This window comes from Saimiri boliviensis, chromosome 6 (genome assembly GCF_048565385.1).
Source record: "Saimiri boliviensis isolate mSaiBol1 chromosome 6, mSaiBol1.pri, whole genome shotgun sequence".
In the NCBI taxonomy this organism is placed as follows: domain Eukaryota; kingdom Metazoa; phylum Chordata; class Mammalia; order Primates; family Cebidae; genus Saimiri; species Saimiri boliviensis.
The window spans coordinates 96,867,837-96,894,662 of NC_133454.1; the positions used below are offsets into that span (position 1 = coordinate 96,867,837).

At 38.1% G+C, this 26,826-nt stretch overlaps 1 protein-coding gene across 3 annotated transcripts in view; it reads left to right on the plus strand.

The window, feature by feature from the left end:
• METTL15 (methyltransferase 15, mitochondrial 12S rRNA N4-cytidine) overlaps window positions 1-26,826 on the plus strand; it is a 400,694-nt gene that overhangs the window by 288,810 nt on the left and 85,058 nt on the right. For 2 of the 3 annotated variants that reach the window (XR_012518126.1, XR_012518124.1), the window contains exon 11: window positions 1-18,713. This exon is cut by the window's left edge and continues 17,715 nt beyond it. The exons of the other annotated variant lie outside the window; for it this stretch is intronic. The gene's annotated coding sequence lies outside the window, so the exon portion shown is untranslated. Of the gene's footprint in view, window positions 18,714-26,826 lie in introns of those variants that run through there. 3 annotated transcript variants of the gene reach the window in all.

A 26,826-nucleotide genomic window follows, 5' to 3' on the forward strand; every position in this document is an offset into this window, starting at 1 on the left:
GAGAAAGATATGAGGCTCTTGTTCTCATGGGTTTGAGAAAGGGGAAGAGGTATAGAAAAAGAAGACTGGAGAGTCATTGGACAGTTCCTCAAGTTACAAATTTCTGATTGCACTCCAAAATGCACTGACTATAGCAAGATGATATTTCAGATTTAGAGTTATTTGGGAATTTGCTCTGGGCTATTTTTCCAGGAAGGAAGGAGGTTTTGATGTCTACCTTCAAAGGGCACATTTCCTAAAGGGTGAAGGAGATAAATGGAACTGCCTATGCCCTCATATTGAATTATTTCTGAGGCCTTGCACTTGTGAAACTCTTTATGGTTTCTAAATAGTTTTTTTTTTCCTGATAATTAGCTCATGGAATTATATCAAGACTGCGAGTGACATATGATAAACAATATTATTGCCATTTTGGAGAAACCTATACACAGAATTTAGCTGACTTTTTCAAGAACACAAAGCTACATTCTGATATTATCTTCCAGTGCTGATTTCAGTGTTCTTTATATTGCTTTGTATTGCAAAATGCAAAAATCACTCATTGCCTGAACTGTCCAACCTTGACCTGTGAAGTGGATGTTTCCTGGTTTATCTGTAAGAATTGGCTTTTCACTTGCAGAGGTGAGTTTCTCCTGGGAAATCCATGGCAAAGTTTTCATTATATACACTATTCAAATATTATTTACATTGGTTTTTGGTTGAGGGAAAACATAATATCCTGCTAATTCTTACCTTTACAATTCAAAGAAGTTTGACATATGCAGTAATCCAACCTCCATTCCTAAATGTTTGTTTTTTTATTATAAAAGTAATGAATGTTCATTATAGTAATATTGGAAAATGCAGAAATGTGAAAAATAGAATTTATTTTTATTTTTATTCAGCTATAATTTGCATACAGTGAAATGCACTGATTATAAGTGAGTGTAAAGTTTGATGAATTTTGAAAAGTGTTCACACCTGTGTAAACCATACCCTATTCAAGATATAGAACATTGCCACCACCCTGACACCATTTTTCTTTCTCTATCCTGCCTTTCTTACTCCAGGGAATTGCTGTTTTTATTTTTATTAGGAAAGTGGAATTAACAAAAAATACTCAAGTCCCACCACTTGACAATCAATCACTGCTTAACCTAGCAGCCATCTTTTGAGGTCACTGATCATTTCCTTTGTAATCCCATACCTTGGCTTGGCACAGCCTTTTCTCATGATTCCACCCTCCTAGCTGCTACTTCTCTGTGTCCTTTGCTGAGTTCTCCCTATCTTCCTACTACTAATTGAACAGGTTCAGCATTTGGTCCTCTTTTGTTCCCTATCTGTATACACTTCATAGTGATATCATCAAGTCAGATAGCTTTCAGTGCCGTCTCCTAGTAGACAGTACCTAAGTTTACACTCGTAACTCTCATCTCTCCCTTGAACTTGAGTACTATATCCAAGAGCTTCCTCCCATTCTCGCATGATTGTCTAACTGACCAGAACCTCTAATGCAACACGTTCCAAATCTAAGCTTTGATGTTCTCACCATAAACCTGCTCCTCCTTAGGGTTCTCATCTCAGAAAATGGCCTCTCTAGTTGCTTAGGCCAAAAGATACGCTGGCATCCTTGACTCCACTCTTTCTTTTATAACGTGTGACAAATCCTTTAGGAAATCCTGTCCTCTCCACTTCAGAGTATGTAGAGAATCTGACAGATTCTTAGTGATTCCCACACTAACGTTTGAGTCCAATCCACCTTCATCATTGTTCCTCTGGACTAATGTAGTAGTTTTACAAGTGGTTGGCCTACCACCCTGTGATTTATTCTCCATGCAGGAGGTAGACACAATCTTTTAAAATGTTAAAGGTTTCTCCAAAGCTACAGTTATTCTTTATATTTAATTTTACATTTTGCTTTTTTTCACTCAATTTCATGTCATTTCAATTTTTCATGTCATAGACAGGTATTTCTGAGTTAAAATATATAGACATTTGGAGGCTATAGCTACACACGTCAAGTTGCTTTAAAAATGGAATTGATCATTGTATACTCCCACTAGTAGTACTAACAACAAAAATCATGTATTTTTTTCTAAATAAATTTAATTTTATTTACAACTTTATAGAAAGTATTAACGATTAATCCAACATGGCTTATATTTATTGGAATTTAATAAAATATATTACATAAATTAGTTTAGAATCCATTTGCCATTATTAATTATATGCCAGTGCAGATAGTACTATTCAACTGTATGCTCACAGAATTGGGATGCCACATAGTAAAGTTGCTGAGGTTTGGAAACAGAAAGACATGGGTTTGATTAATGGCTTAATCACTTTAGTAGCCATGAATTTGAGCAAGCCAATTACGATTTTTGAGCCTCCATGTTTTCATCTATGCAGTAAGGTTAATAAAAACTGCCTTGCAGAAATGTTGCAAAGATGGCCGGGCGCGGTGACTCAAGCCTGTAATCCCAGCACTTTGGGAGGCCGAGGCGGGTGGATCACGAGGTCAAGAGATCGAGACCATCCTGGTCAACATGGTGAAACCCCGTCTCTACTAAAAATACAAAAAAAAAAATTAGCTGGGCATGGCGGCGCGTGCCTGTAATGCCAGCTACTCAGGAGGCTGAGGCAGGAGAACTGCTTGAACCCAGGAGGCCAGGAGGCGGAGGTTGCGGTGAGCCAAGATCGCGCCATTGCACTCCAGCCTGGGTAACAAGAGCGAAACTCTGTCTCAAAAAAAAAAAAAAAAAAAAAAAAAAAAAAAAGAAATGTTGCAAAGATTAAGTGAGATAATGTTCATAAATCACTTAGCATGAGGGTGGCTCTCATAAATATTAGTTTCTATTCTCCCTTGCAAAGTAATCTCCTGTCCTAGGTTTAGATTCTCACCCTAGCTTACATGGAAATAAACTGCAAGAAAGCCGTTTCTCCGGTGGCTTTCTGAACTCCTGTGAATATAAGAGAGTTGTTTATTTTGCTTTGTTCAGTGCAAGGTAGACAGTGTCATGTCAAGATGTGAACAGCCTCAGTGGGGCTTCCTGTATGAGGACTGGGACTGAAGAGGTGGCTGGAGTCCTGATGCTGAGTGGGGATGGGGTTAAAGAGGGGAAGAGGCAAACAGGGGAGACAAGCTGAGGGGCAGAACTATGATGCCTCCAGAGATGAGGATGAAGTGGAAAGCAGGAGTCCGAGGCTGGCTAAGATGAATGCTATTCCTAGTGATGAGGAACAGATGAGAAGGCAAGAATCCTGGAGCAACACACATAAATCAGCATACCAACATTAATGTCTACTTTTAAAAGCTCTTTACTTTGAAATAATTTCTAATGTACAGAAAACTTGTAAGAATAGTACAAAGAACTTCTGTAGACCCTTTTTCAGATTAACCAATTTTAAACATTTTGTCATAGTTGTCTCAACTCTGTGTGTGTATGTGTGTGTATTTACTACTTAATGCTTTCGTGTCTTTTTTAAGAAGAAAGATTTTCTCCTATGTAAACACAATATAATCATCAAATTCAGGAAACTGGACATTGATACACTTTAATCTACAGGCCACATTCTAATTTTATTAATTGTCTCAATAATGCCTTCTATTACATTTTTTAATCCAGTCTAGGATTGTGCAATGTATTTAGTTTCCGTGTCCCTTTAGTATCCTTTAAACAGGAATATGTCTCGTCTTTTCTTGATTTCACATATTGACATTTTTGAAGATTATAAACCAGTTATTTATATTTTACTATTTTTTTGAGACAGAGTCTTGCTCTGCCACCCAGGCTGAAGTGCAGAGGCATGATCGTGACTCACTGCAGCCTCAACCTCCTGGGCTCAAGCGATCCTCCCACTTCAGCCTCTCAAGTAGCTAGAACTACTGGCATGTGCCACCATACCTGGTTAATATTTTATATTTTTTGTAGAGATGAGGTTTTGCCATGTTGCCCAGGCTGATCTCAAATTCCTGGGCTCAAGCAATCTTCCCGCCTTGGCTCCCAAAGTGCTGGGATTATAGGCTTGAGCCACCATGCCTGGCCTGGCCTGTTATTTTATATTATGTCCCTTAATTTGGGCTTTGCAGAGCTTATGTTTTAAACGTGCTTTTGAATAACATGTCTCTTGCAAGACATTGCATTTAGACTCTCTGTCCAGATTGAGCTGGACTCAAGAATTCTAGATAGAGCAGGATGCGTGGAGCATCTATAACCACTGGACATAAAGCAGCTAGTGAATGTGGGGAGCGAAGGCTGTAGCGTGGGGTGGAGCCCTTGTGCCTGAGTCACGGGTGTAAGCTCACATCAGTGGACTGGCAGGGACCTTGAGGGGTCACCAAGGCTATATGCTTGGACTTCAGCAGAAATGCACATTTCTACTCTTATAGATGTGCCAGTCTATTTTTAAAGCCCTCCAGGGAAAGTTATTCTGTGTGTAGCTTCCACACTGGTGCTCTCGCCTCTGCTGTGTGAAGTTTTCTCTGCTGCTCCCTAACTTCCTCAAGGAGCAGATCTTACACGTTTTTCTCATCCTGTTTTCTGGAAGGGCTGTCTGTGAGGCATGAGCCCTTCATTTTGTATAGAGAATTGTATTTTATCACTCTCCCTCAGGTTTCTTTTCTTTAGGTTAGGCTAAAGAAAAAAAGAACCTTACACATACAAAGGTAAAGTATTGTTACCTGTGTACTAACAACAATGTATCATTATATGAATAACTACACATCGTCATAGCAATAACTCATTTCATTTTAGCAATGGATTAATTTTCCATGGACCTGACTACAATGGGACACATTAGAACATTTTTATAGTCATTTATTTTTTCTTTTCTATTATAAAATAATGAATGTTTATTGTAAAGTACAAATTCAAACATAGGTGACTTAAAGAAAAGGAAAATTTCATCTCCTTTCTTCTTCCATACCCTGAATCACATTCCCCAAACTGAATCACTATTTATAATTTTTGTGTATGCAATTCCAGATATTTTCTATATAAATACAAGAATACTTACACACATATACATACACAATCCATAAAAATTAAAATAGGATCATATATATTAAAATTTGATGATGTTTTCTGAGTATAAAAATAATATACATTATTTGTGGAAAATATAAAAAGAGCACAAAAGAGATTATTTAAAAAACACCCATAATTCCACCACTCACCTCTTTAATGTTTGAATATTTTCTTAGACTTCTTTTTAATGTATGTGTATTACCATATGTTCTCTTTAATGTTGTTGTCTTCCTTGATTAAGTAAGCATCCTAGGCTGTTTAATGTTTCTCTTCTTAATTTGGGGCCCAATTGAATGTAATTCTCTCATGAGATGAGGTTATGATAGGCAGCAGAGAAACAACAGATTGGCAAAGAGTCAGGAGACCAGGCATGCAGACATATTTCCAGGAAGCAATAGATGTCCTAAAGGGAGCACAACATCCATTACCCATAAACCACTCAATGAACAGGGCTTCTGATAGCATTAAGATGTATCTTCTATGTGTAAGACCAGATTTCTTCATTTGTTACTAATTCATCACTGCGGGCACTCCTGGTAATAAAACACTGAATAACGAAACAGGAACCTTGACCTCATTTTTTTGCACAGTTTAATGGATTTTTCTTTTTTGTGTGCCACAGAAACCCATGGCTGAAACTCATTATTTTCTGGTCTACCTTGGTTTTGAGATTTTGTTTTTTCTCTTGTTTTACATCATGAGTCTTCAGATGCAAAACTTACCATGGGTAATTTTTCAAATCAGTTCTTCTTGATGCATTCAAAACTTTAGAGAATGGCTATTATGTACTGTAGTGCTGAAAAATTGTTCAGATTCAGAATATCTCTGGAGAAGGGAGACTGTGAATGCCTTACTTTAGGATGGCCACATCAGTTTCTCTATTCAAGCCCACCTCTTGAAGTGGACTGGGGCATAGTGCCCAGTATTCTGAGACAACCCAGAGAAAAAGGAGGCAAATAGTAACGTTCATCACATAGCTCCTATCCTTTAAGTATAGTAAACCTTGGAATTTGTGTCACAGATCACACCTGGGATCATAGCCCCCCTCCACTCTGTTCCCATGCCCCTTTCTGCTCATCAGGTTTGGGATCTGAGTGTTCAAGTGATAACAGGGTTGTAGCAGCCTCCTAACTACTCTCTTTTCTCATCCCCACTTTCATCACAGAATAGGGTTTCTGCATGAGTTCTCTCTTCTCATCTCTGGCTAGTCACTCCATTTAACATGATAAAGACCCTCTTATACTGTACCTGTTGGGTATAGACGCTGAGATTTTCCCAGTATTTTTTGGTATCTTTGTTCTGTTCTCTATGCCTCGGGCAGGGATCCTGCTGCAGGAATTGATCTCTGGTGACTACAGCCGCCTTCAGTTAGCCTCTTGAATTCTTTTCAGCCAATCTTCGTAAGCTTTGTTTGTAAGAATTAACAAATATTTATTGAGTGCTCATTATGTGCCAGGCATTATTCTAAGTTTCTAGGATACACGAGTGAACAAAGGATCAAGATCTTACTTCTTATAGGTCTTGCATTCTAGTCGATGTTTCAGGAATGAGAGATTGCCATGTATGGGCCGGGACCATCATGCCCCATCACACACCAAGCAGTTCTCCCAGCTGTCTGCTCTGGGATTAACACTGATAGTTTCCACCAATCTCATCTTGCTTTTTCTTTTCTCTGCTTTGTCTCTAAATCTACCTACATTATGGCAGATATTGCTTTTATAGAATATTTTCTTCCTCAGTATGTGCATCCCTTCTTCTGAAAGTCCCTGTGGCCCAAAATGATCCAAGTGCATACTTGCAGTTGACAAAACCAGCCAGTTCCCAGTACCACTTTTTTTCTGGATCAGTTAATAGATGGCAAAAGCCCAGGGTTATTGAAAATAAATGTATAATATTTATTATGCTTGTTACAGGTAGAGGTTAAGGTCATGACACAATGAGAAAATAGTTTTTGTGCCCACGGAAATGATTTGCATTTGGGAGGGTTGGGGTGACCAAAACCTTCTGAAGTAAAATGCCTTAAAATATGCAGCCTCCAGAAACTAGTGTTGATAATAAACTTCATTTCTCTTTGGGATTGTCTGAGATGCCCTGTGCTTGTTTGTGCTATTTGTATTTTCTTTCTTCTATGTGGTTTCTGGGATCATTGCGCTATTTTAGCTCTTACTTAGCCATACTCCTTGTTGAGATGCTAAAATATCCTGAAAGTGGCAGTGCTAAATTTTTTGCATGCCCAGGAGGTGGATAGTGCAGGGTTGATTTGTAATGACACTTTACTGTAGAGTAAATTTTTTGGGTTGTTTGATCCCACCAGATTTGGAGAAGTTTGAATTACCTTAAATAACTAGAACACAGACACTCCTATGCTACCCCTGAGACATGCTCACTGAAGCATGGAAATTAATTCAGATATGCATTCAAGCTTCATTTAATTTTAATCTAAGGTTTTATAGAATTATTTACTGATATTTGGGAAATGAAAGTTATTCCATGAGGAAAGTCTGACTGAGGATGGCAACAAGAGCAGCTCCACAGTTCAATGTTTATGAACCTTCTGTCTTGGTTAAGGAAACCATAGCAGATTAACAATGGCTGCACTGCACATTCTTTAATACTCTTCTCATAAAGAAATGGGATCTGTTTTTCCACTCCTCGAGTCACAGGTTAGCCTGTGACTACTTTGACCTATTAAATACAGTGGAAATGATACTTCAGTTCTAGACATAGCTCTTAAGTGAACTGAAGGTTTTGCTTCTCATTTTGGAGCCGTGAGCTGCTGTGTAAGAAGTCTGACTACCTTTCTAGAGGGGCAATGTGGAAAGACTCTGACACAGAATGAAGAGGGAGAGGAACTCAGCCTAGACCAGCTTTCCAGCTGTTTCTGCCAAGGCACAGGGAAGTGAATGAAAAATGCAGCATGAAAATGATCTTCCAGTCCCGTTTCCCTCCACTGATGTCACATGGTTTAGCAATAAACCACCTAGTTGAGCCTTTCCCAAGGCTTTGACCCATGATATGGAGAGCAAAATAAAATGGTTGTTTTAAGTTGCTATATTTTGGGCAGTAATCAATAAAAGAAATGGAAATTTTTGTTTGAATTTAGGGTTCAACTTTTTAGAAATAAGGTATTTATTTATTCATCCATCTATCAACCTATCCATCCACCAAACAACTTACCAAATTGTTTGGCTAGAGAAAGTCTAATAGAATTTTAGCTTTACCCTGATTTAACATGAAATTATGGAGTCTTATTCAAGAAATAAGACTCCCTTTAACATATTTGTTTCCATTTATTTCAAACATATTGAGGACCTACCATGTTCCAGGCAAGGTATAAAGTGTTGAAGAAACAATGGTGACTAAAACAGTGTGGTCTATATCCTCATGATGCTTGTTTACAATGAGGAAATATAAAATAAATCTTCTTCTAATCTGTACAACGTGATAATAATACTGATCTCACAGGACTTTTGTGATATAATGAATGTGAAAACCTTTTGTAAGTATTCTTTATAAAAGTAAAAGCTATTGAGTGTTGACAGTAGTAGCAGAAGAGTTGAATTAAAGTAGGTATTTAACACTCAAAGTGAAAATACAGTATGTATAAGTCATAAGTGATCACCTGTAGCAAGCGTTATTAATCGGGTTTTGGTTTTGGGCTCCTTATTGGACATTAGTGGATCTAGTAAACTTTTGAAATGATAAGCCAGAAGTTGTGTGGATATGTATATGCACATTATATTTTTTTATCAGAAACTCAATATTTTCATTAGATTTTCAAAGGTGTTAGTAATCCTGAAAGGTAAAGAACTGTTGTTCTATAGATAAAGGCAACTGTAATGTATTAAACACCTTCTAGAAGCCAACTACCTATTCAGTAGTTTTATTGCACTAATTTAATCTATACAATCTTTGTGAGGTGAGGACTCTCATTACCATTGTACAGATTAAAAACCAAGACTCAAAGAGGTTAAGTGACTTATCCAAGTTTAGTAAATGAATGGCTTGGGATTCCAGTTCAGCTATGTTTGACTCCAAATGTCTTTCTACTGCACCATAGGTATCAGGCAGTGTTCTTAGTTGTAAGCTATAGTACTCATTTATGCTCATTCAAGCCAAAAGGAAATGCACTGGGATTATACTTCAGCTCAAAAAACTTATGGGAAGAATGGAGAACCAAAATCATGTCCCAGACTACCACCGTGTCTAAGGAATGGGTATTTTCACTTACATTGCCAGCATCAATTGGAGATTAACAGGAGAGAAAAGGAAAGGAAAATTAATTTGAAAAAGAAACTACAGTGTGTATGTATATTAGTGAATGGATTTGGCATGGTAAATAAGGAAATATGGCTAGCTTATATTTCTTATTTCTGCCTTAGAACATGCACGTTAGTTGGTGTTTCTGATGGCTATCCTCTACGGCTAACCCTATTATGCAGCTTTTGCTAATGAGGTTAGCCAAGATCACTTCATTCTGGAGGGACTGAACTCCCTGATGGTGATGGGTTGTGACAGCCTTCCAGCAAGTTATTGGCTTATATTACAGTGATAGTATGTAGCCCAGGAGAGCTCTTGGTTTTGGTTGATTTGTTTGTTCTTCCAAACTCCCATCTATCCCCATAATGTAGGTAATAGATCAGTGGCTTCAGCCAGTCCTGTAAGCCTATGAGCCTGTTAGTGGTTAGTTGGTATAATGAAGAGCCTGGAATAACTACTTAGCTGTCTTAACTTCTGGCTGAGTGGAAGCATTTTGGGGGACCCTGGTAGACATATTCCACCTTTGAAAACAGAAAACTTTAAGCAAGTAGTGTCCAAAGTCAAGGGGAGAGAAAGCAAACATTTTGTGAGAGATCTGTTTGAAATAACAGGGAGAGGCGCCTTTCTACTTTCACACCTTAGTTCCAGCACCCGTCTTCAGCCTGAAACTTTATATTCTGGTTACTGCCCCATATCAATTACTACATTTTTTAGCATAGCACCCCAAACTCACAAGGTGTTTTTCTTCCAGCTGATGTTATAAGTGGTCTGCAGTTTTCCATTCTTTGATTTTGTAAAATCAATTGCTTTTGGGTGATTTTGATGAGAACAATAAAATTCAAGGGCAACAGTATCTTAATTTATATACATAAAGCAGCTTACTTTGTGAGAAACAATGTCATATGTGATACATAATAGGGTATAGAACATTAAGTAAGATCACATGGTTGTGATGTTTGCAGACATAAGGTAGAAAGGAAAAGCAAATCTGGAAGACATGCTTATTTTAGAAAGGAAAAAGAAAATCACGTTATCTTTATGTAACCCAGGCACTCACTGGGATCTAGGGTTATGACACCATGTTAGAGATTCAGATTTTGTCCCTGCTACAGGATCCAGGCCAAACAGCAAGGGATAGTCCATATTGTTGAGCCTATGCATTGCTTCTATCACTGTCCCATGAGTACTTTATTGCTGAGCACTTTGAGTAACCTCTGGAGTTTTTGGGAGAGAAGAACAAATGACATCCACAAAGCTGTTTGTGTTACCCATTTGTTTATCAAGAGCTGATTCTGTAGTGCAGCTTTTTGACAAAAGTTCATGTGAAACACAAATATTATACTTGTGGCCCACTCTGAAAAGTCCATTCATCAACTCTTCACTAAATCACATTGTCACAGATTCTCTAATCTTGCTCCTTAGAAGCCATTTTCCGCCTGGCCTACCTACTGACCCCTGCCCATGATACAGTATGGATCCCTACATCATGCCACACCTCCTCAGAGTGAACAATGAGATGTTTCTTTCTTTTTAATACCAAAATTTCCCTACTCTACTCCTTTACAGTGCCATGGCAAAGCACTACAACTGCTGCCAGAATATTGTGTGTGCAGCAACTTCTGTAAACCAGGTCTAACTTTTTTCCTACTCAGTCGGTAAACTTATAGAGAATAGTGTCCTCTGGCTCTGCCTGCCACCTTCCATAAATGACATCCAGCTGGACTGTAGTTACCAGGTTCCAAAAGCCAAATACATTTGCTTTAATAAAGAGGGCTACACTTCAGAAAGAAATAGCAAATAGAAGTAATAGCTGATACCTTTTTCTTAATCTCCTATCAGTCTTTAAGTTTCACTTCTTTTCTGCTTTTCCAGACACTTGAGTTAGATGAGAATGTGTTAAAAAAAATCTTTATTCCTCCATATTTGATGATAGCACTAATCTGTAAGATTCCTTCAGGGATGTGGTGTTACTTTACATTTACTTTTTTTTTCAGTAGAGCATGTGTTTCTACTGGGCCTTTCTACCATATATTTCTGTGAGGATTCTGATAGCAGACATCAATTCTAACTACATAATCAAGAACTAGGAAAATAACCACAAGATGACTTTTGGATCTCTCTCTATGCTTATTCATGAGGATGATTTTTTGATCAAAATTCCATTAATAACTTCACCATCATTAACTTCCACTATGTATAAGTACTACAGTCAACTCTGGGATTCAAGGATTAGTGTTAACACAGATCCAATGTCAGACCACTCCTGAAGATCTGTCTGTAGCTTGTTTGTTTTACTTTCTGCATTGCAACTTTAATGGGTACAGATCCCATGGGAAGGTATAGGAAGAAGAGTCACACTTCAGTACATAATTTAAATCATACTATAGGGTCCTTTATTGAGACTATCTGGCATTTTCTTCATTCAGTGTTTCTGGAGTAGTAAATTGAGAATTTGATGAAGGGATCTTACTCTATTGTGATGCCCCAAGTAAATCTTCTGATTGATGGACTTGGAATTGTTTTGTTATATCACTTAAGTAGAAGTTGTTTATTTCTATTTCAGAGCCAGGGACCCCTGATCAATTAGTCAATACCAAATATTTCTGTAAGTCATTCCAGTTAATCCTCCAGCTTTTGTGATATGGTGACCACATAAAAACTGACTCTAACTTTTAATGGCCCCTTGACATCTGCAACCCTCAGGATCTTGGAATTAGGAGTCCATTTCCACTGAAGTATCTCCCAACAACATCTCTGGCTTATAGAAAACAGCTGCAAAAGGATTTTTTAGCTGCACTGGTGTGCTTCTCATCAGTGTGTTTCTTAATGGTCTTGTTAATAAAAGTTCTTCTGAGGCCTCTTGGGAGACATATTTAGGGTTTCGTGTATGAGTCACATAGAAAATATCCATTTCAATGTTTCAGTCTCCTATATTTTAGGATTACTTTCTCTATATTATACCAGAAATTTAAGCCATCCTAAATCATTTAGCATGGGCCACTGATGAAGTTCCAGGTTTTAGACTACTCACCAAACCAATACTTAGAACCTCTCTTGGTTATTGGAGTTAACATACTTACCCTATAGTATTTGGTAAATGTACTTATATCAACATATTCCAACTGAACAAGAATTATCATTTATCCTTCTTCTTCCATATATTCTCATATTTTCACTCGCATAAACTCGCCATATATGGAAATCATCTTGTTGTATAAACTTTCTTCTCTTGAGTTTGATTTTGTAATTTCCTTCACTGGAGCACATTGAGATATGACTCTAAATGTTTGGAAAGCACAAGGGATGAATAGGGGGTTGGAGTAGAGGATGAGGAAGATTGCCTATCCCTTGCAAAGTAACTCAGGTGGTGTCATTAAAATGCCTTAAAATGAGGCAGAGACTGGCTTAAGAAACATAAGAGGTGGCATTTGTTCAGGAAATAGTGGTTTGGTGGGAATTGGAGATCCGAGGTACTCTTGAGTCCCCTGAATCCTCCCATGTGTATCCATTCACATTTTCATCATGCATCACTTCCTGGTCAGTGTTCTAATTCATGCAAGAGTACTGGCAGGGTAATGGACTCAACTGACTATATACATCATTCAATAACAAATGGGATCAGCTTTTTTCTTTTTTTTTCAGTGAAGCAGCAAGATAGAGATTATTTTAGCCCATGGTATCAATTTATCAGTCTTTAAGAAGTAGCCATTTCATCTCAACATCCTTAAGTGTTTTTTGCCTTTTGTGTTGTTCCATGACTATAGCAATTTGCTCTGCGAAATCTTCCTTTCAATGGAAAATTAATTCCACAGAACCATAGACAATGCATTAAGTTCATTTTATCCCTGTGTATTGTGTCTGTGAAAACCTGAATAAAATTAAAAATTTTATTCAGCCCTATTCAGGCCAGAGAACCAATAATAGATTTTACCCACTTCCAGTGTGGCACGTATTTTCCAGAGACAGTTGTAAAAATATCTAATATTCTAACACATCCCTTTTGCAGTGTGACCGGCTGTTAGTCTGCCCCTCTCCCTGTGAAACTAGGTGAATTAGCCATGGTGTTAGTGCATGTTTATTTATTTATTTTTTTAAAGACAAAGTCTCACTCTATCATGCAGGCTGGAGTGCAGTGATGTGGTCATAGCTCACTATAGCCCCAAACTTCTGGGCTCAAGTTTTCCTCCAATCTCAGCCTCCTGAGGAGCTGGGACTACAGCTGCATGTCATAATGCCTGGCTAATATTTTAAGAAATTTTTTTTTGTAGAGATAAGATCTCACTATGTTGCCCAGGCTAGTTTCAAACTCCCGATTTCAAGTGATCCTTCCATTTCCGACTCCCAAAGCACTGAGATTGCAGGCAGGGGGCGCCATGTATCGCTGCTACTGCATGATTTCTCCTGCTTGGTGAGAAGCAGCACTTTAATTTCTCTTTTGGTCTCTTGACAGAAGTTTTGATCAGGATGCTAATTCTTGTATCACAGCTCCCATGTTTTTTGTTTTTGTTTAGATGGAGTCTTGCTCTGTTGCCCAGGCTGGAGTGCAGTGGCACAATCTCTGCTCATTGCAGCCTCTGACTCCCAGGTTCCAGTGATTCTCCTGCCTCAGACTCCCAAGTAGCTGGGACTACAGATGCATGTCACCAAACCTGGCTAATTTTTGTATTTTTTGGTAGAGATGGAGTTTTCACTGTATTGGCCAGACTGGTCTCGAACTCCTGACCTCGTGATCTGCCTGCCTTGGCTCCCAAACTGCTGGGATTATAGGCATGAGCCACTGCACTTGACCACAGCCCTCATATTTTAAGAAGCTCAAGCCACATAAAAAGACTACATATATGTAATCTGGTAGGCAGTCCCAACTAATCTTAGCCTTTGAGTTATCCCAACCTAAGCACCAGATTTGTGGGTGAAGAAGCCTCCAGATGATTCTCACCTTCAAGATCTGATTAAGTCTGAGCCATGTGATTTTTCCCAAATGAAGCCCCAGATACTCTGGAGCAGAGACAAACCATCTTTGCTGTGCCCTATCTGAATTCCTGACCCACAGAATCTGTGAGCATAATGAAATGGTGGTTGTTTTATGCCATTGAATTTGAGTTGATTTATTGCACAGCAATAAATACTTGGAACACTAGATAATGTTACTGCAACTATTTTTGGTACTAATTTTTTTTTTGTATCAGTCAACATTTTTGGGTTCTAAGTTGCAGGAAGAAAAATGACTGGCTCTGGATGATTTAAGTATGGAAGGAATTCATTGAAAGGATATTGCACGTATGAGACTATCTGGTAAGATTGGTAAGCCACGTTCAGGCATTTTGTTGCCAGAACCAGAGGCAAAATTACTCATCTGCACTCATTTGAAAGTAAAAATGACACAACCCCTTAGCACTAGATGCTTCAATTTACAGTTCCATCTCCTAAGAAACCGAAATTGGGCTGCAAGAGATATCACCATTGTCTCAGAAACTGGTTGTTGCTACCACTGCTGCCACTGCCAAAACCTGTAAGAATTCTCTCAAAACCCGTCTTGTTTTTGTTTGTTTGTTCATTTTGTTTCACTTGCCATGGCTCAAAGTCATGTGCTTTTGACCAGCTAATTCTAGCTCAAAAGCAACCAAGGTATTTCCAACTTTACTTGTGGGAAGGGAGCTGAGAAGGTGGGTATTAAAAATGGATGTAACCTAATTCGGACTTACCTAGCTCATGGGTCGTTTTGGTAGATATGCTTTGAAGTGGCTGAGGTTTAGCTAATCCCCACAATATGACAACTAGGTTATAAGGAGACTAAACCTCTGACCAAATTCTGCAATGCATACTAATACTTATTAGACAAAGTTTCATTATCAAAAAGGCGCAAGATAGTTCCCACAACCTGCTCTGTAAGCTCGATGAAATCCAGTTCTCTTACCTTTTTTCGTGCTCTGACTACATCCCATATGAAAAAGTTCACTTGAGGCAGATAGGACAGAGTAGTTCAGATAGGCAGATAGGCAGATAGTTAACAGAGGCAGGATTCTGTGCCTCAGTTGGCCTCAGATGACTAGAAGTTCCCAAGCTAATGGTTGGAAAACAGTTGTTCAGGAATTAATCCTAAGAGTCTATTTTTTATTTTATTTTATTTATTTATTATTTATTTTTTTTTTGAGATGGAATCTCTCTGTGTTGCATAGTCTGGAGTGTAATGGCATGATCTTGGCTCACTGCAACCTCCACCTCCTGGGTTCAAGTGATTCTCCTGTCTTAGTCTCCTGAGTAGCTGGGATTATAGGTGTGTACCACCATGCTCAGCTAATTTTTGTATTTTTAGTAGAGATGGGGGTTTCACCATGTTAGTCAGGCTGGTCTTAAACTCCTGACCTCAGGAGCCTCCCACTTGGCTTCCCAAAGTGCTGGGATTACAGGCATGAGCCACCACCGCCGGCCCTAAGAGTCTATTTCTAAGGGAGTTGGCTGGGACCCCCATAGGATTCTATTTCTTTAGACTGTGTACATGCAACAGTGGAGATTGTCTCTAAATGATTTTAACTATCTTTTTGAGCCACCTTTAATTTCCCCAAACAATTAATGTCATTAATTTCACCATTTCTGACATTCTGTGTAATAATGAATGGTACACCTATTGTTGATCAAGACACAAGTAACAGAAACACAGAGTTATTCCTAATATGAACTGACCACTACTAGGCTGTGTTCTTGATAATATGCTAGTCAAACTAAATTATTACATATTTGCTTATTCTTAGTGAGACACAGATATGTTATATAATATGGGCTGAAAGATTTTTAAATAAATTGCAGTTATCATAACAGTAGCTCCAGCATAGAAAGTGACTTCAGATGCTGGGCAACTGAAAATATGATAAGTATCTCTGATGCTATGTTGCCTCCTGAATTTTACATAAGTATTGATAATTAGGTTGATGCAAAAGTAATTGTGTATTTTGCCATTACTTTTAATGTAACCTAATATAATACAATCTAATAAAATGCAAATAGCATGTGATGTCCAACTAAGATCAGTGGGAGATTTAGAAGTCATGAAATCATATATATGGCCTCAACTCCTGAGTTTCTTTGAATAAAACAATGTATCATTCTGATAGAAACTTTCTAGGGACAAAATATTACCCCTTCAGAAATAAATGCCTCCCATGTAAGCCCAACATGCCAACAGGTTTGATACAGTGTTTAGAGAAGACTTAAATAAATAGATTTCATCCTTATGTTTGTCTAATCCTCCTACTTGAATGCAGCATGGTATGTTCTTGTTGTTGTTTTTAAAAAAATCCTTTAAGACATCTTTAAGCACCTATGAGAAGATTGTGACAATATTGTTATATTATTATTATTATTTGAGACAAAGTCTTACTCTGTCTCCAGGCTGGAGCGTAGTGGCGGATCTTGGCTCACTGCAACCACTGCCTTCCAGGTTCAAGTGATTCCTCTGCCTCAGCCTCCTGATTAGATGGGATTACAGGCGCATACCACCACTACCGGCTAACTTTTTTATTTTAGTAGAGATGGTGTTTCACCATGTTGTCCAGGATGGTCTTGATCTCCCGACCTCATGATCCACCTGCCTTGGCCTTCCAAAGTGTTGGGATTACAGGTGTGAGCCACCGTGCCGGGCCTATTTATATTGTTATAATCCTTAAACACTTTATAATTCATACAGAACTAGCATAAAATTTAACTATTTATATTTTGACCCACTCAAGCAGTCTGAAAGGTTGATAGGGCAAAAATTTCTACCCCCCTTTAATTGAATTAACTTAGGCTTTTAGATGCTACATGACTTCATTCAAAACTCACATGGCTCAAAAGAGCTCTGATTCCCCCATGTCTAGCGTTCTTATTTTCTGGATTTCCTGTAGGAATCAACTGCCACAGCCACCTGCAGAGCTGAGGTCATCGGGACATCATCAGGGTAATCAGGGTACTCTGCCCTTCTTAGGTGCTATAAGGAGGACATCACTCACTGTACACACTTACAGACTGGACCTTGTTGTGTAATTGCCAAGAGATAGGGAAGAAATATGCCCAATCATCATAACATAATCTGATGACAATGAAGTGAGGTGAGCTGGTAGCAGGATATGGATTCATACTCTGACCTAATGTCATTTTTAACTGACAATTTTTGTGACTATGTATGTCAATTATGCCAGAGTTCTAGCGTGTTGTAGTTGGGAATATAGAAATGTTGCAAAGCTTCCCCTCAGGGCATCCCACAGCTGGCAAGACCTCACCCTCTAGAGGCAGAAGGACATCACCACCCCTGAGTGTATCTTATCTTTCATGAGAAGATGGGGTGATTTTCAAGGATGTGCCCAGAAAAAGTTCACCAGTCCAATATTCTCTGGTAGCCTCTGCAGAAAATATATCTTTGGGCTTTGTTGGTATATACTGTGACTGGTGCATTTTCGTGGAGCCTCGTCTTCAGTTTTCTATAGGATTCTGTAGGATTTAGTACAGAATGCAGAAATGGACAAATGCCCATGTTTCTCTATTCTTTTTTCCTCCACGTAAAATCACAGTTACCATTTGTTATTTTCTAAGTACTAGGGGGTTGTGATATATACTTTATATAATTATGTTATTAACCTCTATCATAACTCTGTTAGGTAGTTATTCTCCTCATTTAACTGGGACTTAGATATGCATAACTTGCCCAATATTTTACAGCTTCTAAGTAGCTTAGGAAAGATTTGAACCTAGTCTTTTCTTCCTCCGAAGCCTGGCGCTCTTAACACCACTGCTCAGAGAGAGAATTCTGAATCTCTTTCAAGTCAAAATTATAGAGGAGTTCATCATGTGATGTGCTGACTTCATGAAACTGCTGTTTTTCACCTGTCCAGGATCTTAACAGCAGAAACACGTGTCAACCTGTGGAAATCTTGGACTACTCTTCCACTTGGGTCCGCAAGGTGGTTGCCTATACTACCTGTATTTGATGCTATTCAGAACAACACATAACCTTCATCTATCCAGAGGGTATTTCCATCCATTTGTGTGATCATCCATGGCTAGATAAAAATATTTCTCTTTTTCTTAAACCACTGTAGTTGCAGGACATTTGGAGGTTATTGTTGAAGAAAGGAAGAATGTCCACTGGTAGAATGAAAGTTCAACTGAAATGTTCAGAAATTTATTCTTTTATGCAGTAACTTTTTGTTCTCCCTAAGACTGTGATATTTTTAATCAACCTGATATGTTTATGTACCTCCTCCCAATGATCCAGCACTATTGAAATGCTCCTGTCTTTATCCTCAGTCTGTCCTTTTCTGCCTTGGTCTCTACCTTGGGTCTTCATGTTTGACTTTTTCTTCCACTGTGTCCTTATATCCTAATATCAGGAGCAATGGAAATGTCTTCCATATATTTTGGTATTTCCTGTCCAAAATGGTAATTCAGTAAGCAAATTATTTGAGTAATTAGTACACTTTTATAAAGTGCATATATATATATACACATATATATACACATACATATATATATATATACATATATACACATACATATATATGTATATATATATGTATGTGTATATATATGTATATATATTACTTGATTTGTAACTACATGCTGTTTACTCGGCTACATCTCTTATAATATCGTTTTCAGTCTTCATAAACCTCTCTGGAGTGGGATTTGCCTATCAAAATTCCATAGATGAAGATAAACTGATGCCCAATGGATTTAAATATTATACAAAGTCCCACAGGCAAAAATATGACAGCCAGGAAGAAACAGTATCAGGAGCTGAAACTGTGTCTTTCTAAAACCTATACCTTTTTCATAGTGCCATTGTACCTTTTAATTTCAGGTCCAGTAAAATAATGTGTAGCAATTCCTTATTTATTATCCCACCATCATTGCTGAAATGCTTTCTTCTTTTGGAATCAAGTTACTCCTATGATCAATTTTAGGAGTTGGGAAATTGTATAGGTTGAAAGATCCCTTAAATGAATGTTACCCTAAAGAGAAAAGCTCTTTAAAGCTGTTGGAATCTGGGCTGAAAAAACCAATTTCTATCTATGCTCATGCTAGAAAGGCTTAACCTAGAATAGCTTTTTGAGTGAAATCATTGACCTCATTTTTCTTCTTTTCCCCTTAAACAGAACCAGTTGGAGATAAGTGTATGTTTGTCCCTTGTCATTTATTGTTGGTGTCCACAATAGTTTTATGCATCAGCGATTTATACGCTCTTATGTGTATGCAGAAAAATTTCCTGTGGCTTCTATTGGTGTTAATTTCTAGATACCATGATTGCTTACTGGCATGGTGAAGACAAATGCAATTCTCTCTAGTACTGTGAGGCCCACTTATTTATTTGTCTTTGAAGTGTTTTTAGTGGACTTTGGAGATAGCAAATTTATTTTCCCATAATAAGAAAGGTTTAAATAAACACGTTTTTATTATTTTATTTAAATAGGTTACATTGTTTATTACTAAAACCATATTTTATTATTATTTTGTAGCATTTACCAATTGGAGGCTTCTCCCTTACTAGACTGTGAGTTTTCAAATGTGAAACTGTATCTCTATATCCACAATTCTTTATAAATTGGGACCATCTTACTTGTGATGGACATTGGTCAGTTTTCTTACTAATATCTGTTTCTACCTATTTGGGTAATTGCAAGCAAACTTGATTTGAAAAATCTAACTTTCCTCTATTGTTACAGCTTGATAGGATTCTATCAAGGGACTGTGTTCTCCCCAAGCCAGGAGGTATCCAAATTGGGCCTAGCACAGAACTGGATGATCTGTATTACAAGACTTAACTTTTGGCTTCCTTTAACACTATGAAAAGAAAGGAAAAATATATATGTTATAACTAACCAGACATTTACTTCGCCCTCAGCAACAACCTTCTGTGGCTTTATTTTGGAAGTGAGTAATCACTATCTAATAAATACTGGAATATCTACTATATGTTGGGAACTGTGACTGGTATACATTCCCTGCTCTCAAGGAGCTTAGAGTATAGTAGAGAGAAGTAGAACAAAGATAAATTACACATGACATGGAGATGTGTTTACAACACTGTGGGGGCTCAGAAGAGTGAGGGGCTAAATATTTGAAATGAGTAAACAAGGCTGGAGAGGATTTTCCTGGTAGACAAAGAGGAGTAGGTTTCCTAGTTAAGAGGTACGGCAGGTTCCTCTAAAGTAAGAGGGTCCTCTAAAGTAGGAGGAACAAAAAAGTGTTTGGATAACTTGGAAAATTTCGCAGTAATAATCTTACGGAGAAGAATGGTGGAGAAAGAGGCGGTAGGTTGGGACAAGATAAAATCATTATGTACTTTGTGCACCAAGGTGAGGAATTTAGAATTTGTTTCATAGGCAGAGGGGCTAAGATGTAGAGATTCAAGTAAAGTGAGGAAGACTAGTTTCCTTTTGTTTTCAAGAATGGTGACAGATAATACCAAAGAAATATTTATTAAACCTCTGATCAAGGGCATCAGGTGAGATAGGATTGGCATCATTACATAAGACAAAGATAAATCCAATACCATTTTTTTTCTCCCTTGCTTTGATTAGCATTTTTCTTCCCTGATTACAGTTGATTCCTTTGAGCAATTGACAAGTGGGATTTTGTATCAATTTTCTCAGGAAAGTAGATAGAACCTCTCTGCATTTTCTTATTTACATTTTGTTTTTATTGAATAACCCACCAGTGATTTATCAGGAGGAACCAAACTGTATCCATCTCCAGAACTTCCTAAGAAATTGCATCCTTGTCTTTTATTCACATTAGCAACTTTATTAAGGATTTCAGGTTTTTTCTTCTTCTGCATGGTCTCAAGAAAGGAGGGAAATCCTGTCTGTTATACAATGTAGCTCATTGCATAATGGGTCATTGCATATTTCTGAAAAGATAGAGGCCAAGGGAGTTTGGAAGGAAACAAAAAATGGTACTGAAATATGATGTGTCAGTGGAAAAAGAAGAGGCAGAGAATTACAGAAAAAAGAGATGGGGGCTACTATTTTTGATTTCTACTTCTCATCAAGTATTAATTCTAAACTCTATAAAGCATTAATGATATGCAATTTTCCTTTTTTGTGTAAGTTTATGGAGTACAAGAGAAGATTTGTTACATGTATATATTATGTAGTTATCAAGTCAGGGTATTCAAGGTGTCCATCATCCAAGTACAATACATTTTTGTTAAGTATAATAGAAACAATTTTTTAAAGCTATACAGGATTGGAAATTTTAAAACATAAATAAATAAATAAAATGAGATCCATCTTTTGAGAAAAAAATCTTTATTCTCTATAGATGTGATTCAGTTCATTCAATTCAACAAGTATTTGTTGAACTTTTCCTGGGTGCCCTTGAGGATTTCAGCATTTCCTGGAAGCATTGAACATGTGACTCACTAGTCATGATACCATGTTGTTAAGTCAGAAAGATGTATACAGTGCTATGAGTACATAAAGCCAAGGATGCTTAATTTTACTTGTTAGGGCCAGAGAAGGGTTTAACATAGAAATACTTCCATATCTGAGCTAACACCTTGATAATGAATTCGAATTTTCCAGAAATGAAGAAAGGGTGTATGGAAATAAGGAACAGTATGAGCAAATGCAAGAAGAATAGAAGTATATGGCATGCTATGGAAACTGTTCAGCTTCTTATGGTCCTAGAATCTAGGAGGTGTGAGAAAAAGCGGACTGTGAGGAGACTGGAAGGTAGTGTATCAGAATTCTCTGGTTACAAGCAACAGAAACTGATAAAATACACACACATCTGCAAGTACACACACGCGCACACACATACATATTTATTGTAAGCACTTGGTGCTACTCAGAATTACAGGAAACACTGAAGAGCCAGGATTCAATAAAGACAGAAAGTGGGGCCTGAGAAACTGATTGTGGTCTCTTTAGGCAGCCTAATGGGATGAATCTTGTTCAATGAGTTCCTTTAAACACCAGTGGGACAGTATCTGAAGAGGTGTCCAACTTGGACACCTCTTGGCTTACAGCAAACAAAGTCCCTTCATAGAGAGTCCTATCAAGCTGTTACAATGGGAGAAAGTTAGGGTTCCCAAATTAAACTTGGTTGCTATTACCCAAATAGTTAGGAACAGTTATTGGCAAGGAAAATGACAAATGTCCATTATAAGTAAGAAAGTGCCAATTTATGAAGGGTCATGTATGTAAGCTGAGACTTTTGAAACATATTGTAGAGGCAGAATCAACAAGGCTTCATGGCCCATTGTCTGCTGGGGGAATGACCAGGGGAGAGTCCAAGAAAATGACAGAATTCTGCCCTAGATGAATACATGGATAATAAAACCTGTAACTGAGATAGGTGTTAGAGGAGGGTGACAAGTCTATTATGAAAAGCTAGACATATATATAGGGTGAAGCTGTATCACAGATATGTAAACATAGTTTAAAAAAACATATAAATCACATCTACCTGCAAATAAGTCTGAAAATTTCCAGAAAAATTCCATGTAGTTTTTTCGAACATATGGTAATCAATATATGTATTATCCAAAAAGTACTGGTCAAGAGCTTCTCTTATTTAAAATACCACCTAAAACAAGAAATAAAGTCAAAAGGGCCTCTGCATGTCAAAATGGATACCACAGAACCTATACTACTAAACATTTTAGTCACAAGAAATCCCCTCACGATCTTCTCTCAGAGAAAACAATTTTACTTTAGAAATGACTATAATATAAGTAACTGCTTACTTAGCTTATAGAAGACTAGGGGCAGCAAATTATAAATGAATTTGAATTGGGGACATGCTGGTAACTGCTTAAAATGATAACCCAATATTAAAGAAAGAGAAAATACAAAGTTTCAAAGATTGAAGGGCTCTAAGATACATGGTTTCAAAAATGCATAGCATGAGTAAAGCATTCTTAGGGAGATGAAGACTCCACAAGGACATCGTATGTATCAGGATAGGATAAGTTATACTGCAGTAACAAGCAATACCAAAATCCCGGGGACTTAGTACCACAAAAGATGGCTTCTTATGCAAAGACTACTTCTGGTCTCAGTGGGTCCTGTGGGTTGCTAAACCCCACAAAGAAGCTCATTAATTTACACTACTGCATATGTGACACCTGATTCTCAACATGTTTATCAGTGAATGTCATGGCAAGGGAAAAGTAACGTGTACTTCTACCACTGGGTAGAACTAAACACAACCCTGTCAGACTGAAGGCAAGTGTAATCCTTCTTCTTGTCGGAAACAAAGTAAAGCTAGCGATGAGTGGGCATAGGGAGCTTTCCTGCAGTCATTCCTACGCTATGACCTAGGGTGATGATTTAACTTTACAACAATGCTGGCATCATCTCAGCAAAGTTAAATCATGTTAGATTACATTTTACCTTAGAAGAAAGGAAAGAATATAAAGTGTTTATTTCACTTCATTTGTGGTAAGATGCAGAAAGCCTTAGTTCGTGTAGCACTATCATCATGTGTCTACATAAGGCCTTCTAATGCATTCTACAAAAGTTTCTACCAATAATGGTGAAAATAGCTAACAAAGATAATATCATATGAATGGGAAGGCTTCCATTACCTAGTACAGGGGCTGGAAAACTTTTTCTGAAAAATGCCAGATAGTAAATATTTTTGGCTTTGTGGGCTATACAGTCTCTGTTTCAACTATTCAACTTGCCCAGAGCAGTGTGGAAAGTAGTCACAGAGAGTATGTAAATAAATGAGTGTGGTGGTGTTCCAGTAAAATGTGATTTGCAAAAATGTCTGGCAGGCTGAATTTGACCCAAGAGTCATAGTTTACCATCTCTAATCTAGAAAATTCACTTGTGGTTGTCTCTGTAGAAACCCTAAAGCTCTCCAGGGAACCTTTTGAAAACTGTGAAACAGATACATGAATCCTTTCTAAGTCTACCTTTTTGCTCCAGCCAAAATAGACTATTTTCTGTTCCTCAAATGCTGTTGTATGCCTGTGCTTTTATCTGCATTCTTCCTCTTAGGAGGAAGTCCATGCTTCTAAGTTCTACTCCTTCTTTGGGGAACAGATGAAGTTCTACTACCTCTTTTAGCCTTCCCCTAAAGGCTCTGATCATCGAGAACTATTTCCTCTAAACCCCAGTCTACCTGGCTCAGATGTCTCTTTGTTTTATGCCTCTGTAGACAGGTGCTGTTTCCTGCTGGATTTGAAGCTCAAGAAAAATGTCTTGGATTTAATTTCATGATCTAACATAAAAGAGATGCCCCTTATTCTTCCTTCTAATCACATACAAGCTTCTTGGAAGATCTGGTCACACTCACTCTTTCTAGTTCCTTCTCTTCTGCCTACTCATCTTTTTAATATGATCTGGCTCCTACCTTCACCATTACCCTAAGCCTCCTCTTGACACAAGGAGCTCATGCTTGCCAATTTCCCATTGGCATTTTCTTACGAGAAGTCACCCATTTGCTCTTTCCTTATCTGAATCTTTCAATGGTAATAACCACATCCCTTTGAAAAGTACTTTCTTTTACTTTCTTGCTACCACACTCTCTTGGGTTTTTTTTCTTTTTTCATTCATTATTTCTCAGTCTCCTTGCTCCTGTTATCCTTCTTGTCCTTTCAATGTTGCTGCTCTTTACGGGGTCCTATGTCTTCACCTTTTATTTTGCACATTTTTCCTGAACAATATTATTACCTTTATATCTTCAATCAACTTCCATATCCTGATGACCTCCAAATCAATTTTTCTTGCCTAGGCTCCCTTCTGACTTCCACACCTGTAAACTAAGTGCTTCTGAGACATCTCCACTTGCATAACTTAGAAGCCTCTCATACTCAATATCTCTAAGTCTAAAACCCAAACCTGCTTTGCATCCTAGCTTTTCTTTTTAGTTAATGGAGCCACTATCTAATGGTTGCCAAATCAGAAACCTAGCAAGGAGGGGTTTTGCCTCTATCCCCCAGCCCCAGATGCCTCAGATCATTTTTCTGCCTTTCTTGACTCACTACTCATCTGTTTCTTTCCTGATTTATCCTGTACTACAGCAAGATTCTCCTATTGACATTTTGGGCTGGATAATTCTTTGTTGTGGAGGCTCTCCTGTGCATTGTAGGATGTTTGGCAGCAACTACAAGCCAGTATCACCCACTCTCCATGCTTGTAACCAAAAATAAATATTTCCAGGCATTGCCAAATGTCTTCTAAGAGGGCAAAATAGCTCCCAGTTGAGAATCACTGTTTTCAAACATCTTTACTCATTGATTATATCTATATGGTAGGTATATGTTAATTCTTTCTTCCCCTTCTCTCCTGTATTAATTAAAACTTTTTATTGCATGGGACAGAAACTGAGCTTGACCTATCTTTAATTGAAGGGGATGGGGATCTTAAGTAACTGAAGAATATGAATTTGGCAGGGTCTCAGGAACAGCCGGGCCAACAACGTTGTTGACCAAACACCAGTTGGGGTTAGATATCTACACCTGAATCAATTAACTGTGAGTAGTGTCAGAAGGCAAGATTGGACATGGGAGTTTCTCCAAGAATCAGGTGACAAATGGTCATTGACAAATGGTCAAATTGGAAGACTGCTTTTAAAAGAAGGTAACCTGGCAGATATATAATAGGTTTCCACCAGAACGTTTCATAAGATAAACGTGCAAAAAAAGAAATTCATTTAATAAAGAGTTTGAAAGCAGGATGGGTTCCTTGAGTGGAGAAAATTGATCTATTAAGTTGAATATTAGGGCCCAGCCCATCAGGCATCGGTTAACAAGAGACCATGGCCACAACACAGCTAGGCCATTCCACAAGATGCATGGGAAGCGTTAGCACAGTTCTCACAGGCAAGAAAGCCTTGTCTCCAGTAACTATGTAATTCTGTGATCCAAAGCCAGTGTCAACCCCAGCCTCACTCCTTCCATCCAGCTAAGGTGCTGCGGCTGCCTCTATGGTACATCATGTGGCGCCTCATTGTCTGCATATTTGCAGCAACCCCAGGGTCTCATTTACCCTCAGCTATTTGCAAATTGTTGCTCCTCTAATCTGCCGCAAGCTAGTTTATCCTTTTAGGAGGGCTGGTGTGGGAATGCATGCCACTGGAGGTGGTCAAAACAGAAGCATCTAGGCTCCATGGTTTGGATACTAACGTAATGAGCTTTTGTCTGGGCAACACATGTGGAGCCTTTAGTCTGCTGGGGAGGAGGGAGTTCAGAAAACTACCACAGCACACATACTTTCTGCTTTAGGGAGGTTTCTTTTGTTTGTTTGTTTTAAACCTGAAGTCCTTTTAGGGAAAAGAGCACATGAATTCTGGTGGCCTGGCCTACAATATCTGTTTCCCAGATTCTGATATGCTGCCTTTAGGGATCTCCCTAGATACAGTTTCTAAATGATCATTAGCACATTATCATTGGTTATTTCAGTTGCTGCAGAGGGCATCTGCTGGAGGAGGCCCTGCAGAATTGCTGAAATGTGACTGGACTCATATTAACGATCTAGACTTCTCCCTCTATTCATGGTGGCTTCTTATAATGGCAGGGATAGAGCAGGTAGGGAATGAGGGGACCCGGGTAGTCATAACAGAAAGATTTGAG